Source organism: Urocitellus parryii, chromosome 1 (assembly GCF_045843805.1).
Source record: "Urocitellus parryii isolate mUroPar1 chromosome 1, mUroPar1.hap1, whole genome shotgun sequence".
In the NCBI taxonomy this organism is placed as follows: domain Eukaryota; kingdom Metazoa; phylum Chordata; class Mammalia; order Rodentia; family Sciuridae; genus Urocitellus; species Urocitellus parryii.
In genome coordinates this window covers 228,396,997-228,401,515 of record NC_135531.1, presented here as the reverse complement: position 1 = coordinate 228,401,515, position 4,519 = coordinate 228,396,997, and the positions used below count along the sequence as shown (strand labels likewise).

The window sequence follows — 4,519 nt, the reverse complement described above, 5'->3', positions numbered from 1 at the left end:
TTGATCCTACCTCAAAGCCAGGATCACATAGAAAAAGCCCAAATCATCTGCCACACCATGACTTTTGAATATTCCAAGGCAGCTTGCATGTGTGATCAGAAGTCACTGAACTTGTAACATCAGTGCTTAGCTCAGGGTGGCCATAGTACCACCTCATAAATGGGAGTCGTTATTTATTGCATTATCGCACTGCCTTTGAGGCGTTTCCTTCTTCATAACCAAAGCTTCAGGGAAGTGGTTCAGGTGTTACAAAAAGGAGGTTCCCATTTAATCATAGCAACAACTTGATGTGTAAATGTTAGACACCAGGGTATTGGACTTCTGCAGATATCCTTCCCTCATCCTCCACTACCTCTGCCCTACTGTTGTTTTTAATTTATTTATTTATTTTTGGTACTGGGGATTGAACCCAACTGAGCTGACATCCCCAGCCCTTAAAATTGGTTTTTTGTTTGTTTTTAATTTTGAGACAGGGTCTCACTAAGCTGAAGGCCTTTCTAAGTTGTTGAGGCTGACCTCAAACTTGCTATCCTTGCTTCAACCTTACTGGGATTCCAGGTGTGTGCTACCACAACCTGTTTGCCTTATTGTTATTAAGTAGCAAATTATCCTTGAAGATCTGGCTCAAGTTCTTCTCTGAGTTTCTTTCCCACCTATAAGAACTAACCACTTCATTTCTTCCATTGAAGTAGGACTGAATGCTGGGCTGAGGATACAGCTCAATGGGAGAGCACTTGCTCAGCATTATAAGGTCCTGGGCTTGATCCCCAGCGCTGAAAAATAAAAAGAAGGGGTTGCATACTGTCTATACCTTCATGAGATCTATTCCCCTCCCCCACACTATTTAGAATGCTGAACTCCTCTTGGTATTTCTAATGTCAAGCAGAGTGCCTGGAACACAGCATATGATCAATATTATTGAAGAAATGTAGCTTTGGGGAGTATTAGGTTATATAATTTTTAGAGCTGGATGGGGACTTTAAAGATTTTTCCATGCCTCACTCCTCCATTTCAGTGGTTCTCAACTTTGACTTTGTATTGGAAAGTATTGGATTTTTTTTTAAATGGGAGCAACCAACAGAGCATCTGATTTATAAAAAAGATACAACAAACTTTTAAAAAATATTTATTTTTTTGTGGTAGTTGGACACAATATATTTATTTAATTTATTTATTTTTATGTGGTGCTGAGGATAGAACCCAGGACCTTGCACATGCTAGGTGAGTGCTCTACTGCTGAGCCCCAGACCCAGCCTCAGCTTCAAGATGTAACAAAATTTTAAGTGAGACAAAATATTTTTAAAACAGCATCAATAGCACTTGTAATCCCACCTACTCAGGAAAATAGTAGTAGGATCCAGAGTTCAAGGCCACTCTGGGCAACTAAGTAAAATTTCATTCTTTAAGAAAAGGGAGAGCATATTCAGTTATATTCAGTTCATAATAGCACAAATGAGTGAACAGAATAATAATTCATGCTATATAACATGTTTAATGAACTGGCAACAGAGAAAGTTGGTCAAGGGAAGGTGGAAGAACTTAGTCTTATAAGAATTAGAACTGAGGAGGGGGCTCCATAATCATTAGGCATCATTCCATGTGCCTAGGTTTAGAAATATACAAGATACTCCAAGTATCTTTCAGTCCTGATCAACCATGGCCATGATACAACACTTATCCTGAGTTACTCTCTGCACTAAACAGTCATCTGCACAGGTTCCTGTGCGTGCATGGGAATCATTCCAATCTTGGATCCTTGGTGATCTTCAGAGTCATTCTTCCCCAATTTCTCAATTTTGGGCATTACCCAATCAGTTACACAGGGATACACTTGGCATACAGACAGTTCATCATTGACTAAGTCCAGTTTGGCTTGAACAGAAAAATTGATTAAATTAGTGTCAACCAGGAAGTGATAAGGTGGACCCAGTTGTGCATGATATTGGAAGAATAAGCAGGAAGGGTGTTGGGCACTTCTCTTTCCTTTAGCATGCTGGGCTTTCTTTTCTTGTAGGTTTTAATCTACCTTTCTCTCTCTCTCTTTTTTTTTTTTTAAATTTATTTTTTAGTTCTCGGTGGACACAACATCTTTGTTTGTATGTGGTGCTGAGGATGGAACCCGGGCCGCACGCAAGCCAGGCGAGCGCGCTACCGTTTGAGCCACATCCCCAGCCCTCTACCTTTCTCTTTAGGCCTCTGTTCTCTAAGACAAAGTAGTCCCTGCAAGGTCACATGTGTCCTTGCTTTCTTTTGTTTCTCCATACTCACATCACACACTTGTTTCTTTTGGAAGTGTTGGGGATTTTTATTTTTGTTTCTTTGGAGCTCTACCATGGAGTTACACCCTAGTATTAGGGAATTTTAAAAGGTTCTGAGGCCTGTGTCTCTCCCACAAAAATTCTGATATAGTTGGCCTGAAGTGTGGTCTGTGTGAAAAGATTTTAAATATGTTAGGTTGCTGATTCCAGTGTGCAACTAAAGTAGCAAAACTACTTCATTTCCTTTCTGTGAATGAAGAAGCTGACTTCCAGAGAGCTCACCTTTCCTGTTGCTATGCATGGGAAGAAAGGGGTGGAAGAAATGACTAAAGAAACCTCAAGGCACCACCTCTCTCTCTTGGGCACTGAGGAGCAGCCCCTAGTTCATAGGTGTGGGGACAAGTGCATGGAGTACTGCATACATGGCATATATTAAGGGCATCTGAGTGGCAGGCCATTCCCCTGGATCTAGGCGCAGGATTGGCAGGCTTACCCTTAGGCACAGCCCTGGGCCTGAGGCCACGTGTTGCAGTCCCTGTGCTTGCTCCAGGGCCCACTCCTGGATTGGTCTTTGTGGGGACAATTAGTAGACATTGCATTGGTGGCTGCCTGTAATCTGCTTAGCTACTTCCTAAGTATATGTACATGGTAAGTGCACAATAAAGTCAAACCTGCTTCCTGCTTGGTCTCCAGAGGTCTAGCAACTTTGCAGCCACACTCTATCTTGTTCTGTGGACCTCCTTGCTGGGCGAGAGAGAGACCATGCACATAAGCACTGCGAAAACTTCTCACCTTCCAAATTTAGTACAAAATATTAAAAAGAGCCATTATAATTATGTATATAAAATATCACCAAATTGTGTGTGTGTGTGTGTGTGTGTAAAAACAAATCATATTCTTCTTTGTCATTTTATTAAAGGAAAGAATCTTACTTTTTATGATATTCTATTTTCCCCTTTGGGACTTAATAAAAATTATATATATATATATATATATATATATATATATATATATTTTTTTTTTTTTTTTCTTTTGGCACCAGGGATTGAACTCAGGGGCACTTGACCACTGAGCCACATCCCAAGCCCATTTTTGTGTTTTATTTAGAAGATAGGGTCTCACTGAGTTGCTTAGCATCTCACCATTGCTGAGGCTGGATTTGAACTTGCAATCCTCCTGTCTCAGCCTCCCAAGCCAGTGGGATTACAGGCATGTGCCATTGCACCTGGCTAATAATTTCATTTTAATGAAAACAAAGTACCATCTGCAAACATTTTTGATTTAAGAATGAATTGACCTTTATATGTCCATAATATTTACTAGCAACCTAGAATACCAGCAGTTTGTTTTGTCCTAGGTGAGGGGGACTTGTGACATACTATCTAATATTTCTCTAGAACCCCAAAGCCTAACTGAGCATGCCTAATGCTTACCACTCTTCTAGATACTTAATAACTATCAGGTTGACCCATTTGCAGAAAGTAGAAGGAGCATGATTATCTATTGCTGGTTATCTATTGCTGTATTGCCGAAGTCTGGCTGAGCACAATTCAGGAGCCACTTGTCAAAAGAAACTAACTTTATTTTTAGAACTACACATGCCAAACAAAACAGCTCCTCAGAAGAAAACCCTCAGAGCCCCACTGCCACCACTGGCTTCCCACAAGCCTCTCCACCTCCCACAATCCTCCTGCTCTTGAGGCCGATTGGCTGGGTCCCATGGGCGGAGCCAAAGAAGTCCCCCAGTGAGCAGCTCCGTGGTCTGAAAGGCAGGGAAACAGCCCAATGAGCATCACCGCAGAGGAGCCAATCAGCTAGATGTTGCTGGGGCCGCTGTGAGCCAATCATCAGCCGGCAGCTGGAAGTTTGCTGGGGCCCCTTTGGCTGTGGCTCTCCACATCTCCCCCTCTCTGTTTAAACAACAAGCATGTGGCTTAGGGACTGTGCCTGCCTTAGGTTGTCCAATACTACATATGGTCCTTACCCGTCATCGGATGAGCTGACCTCAGGGCGTCAGCCTCCTGTCTTAGGTTGGTACCATTGTAATTGGATCTTACCCGTCATTGACTACCGGTCCAGTATACAGCCACACCTGTGGAGAGGTACCAGCGGGGGGGTGAGGTTCTTTGCCTCACCTCTGTTGGCCCCCAAATTTTAGCTGAACAATCATGACAAGCAGAAGGGAGGAAGATACACCAAGCCAATTGACGGCTCCTTTTGGAAAAATTGTACCACCGATGACATCATCAGCAAAAATACCC

The 4,519-nt window shown here is 42.4% G+C and overlaps 1 pseudogene; it reads right to left on the bottom strand.

The window, feature by feature from the left end:
• Positions 1 to 1,640: 1,640 nt before the first annotated feature.
• Positions 1,641 to 2,262, bottom strand: LOC113194539 (rRNA-processing protein FCF1 homolog; annotated as a pseudogene).
• Between the last annotated feature and the right edge of the window lie 2,257 nt (positions 2,263 to 4,519).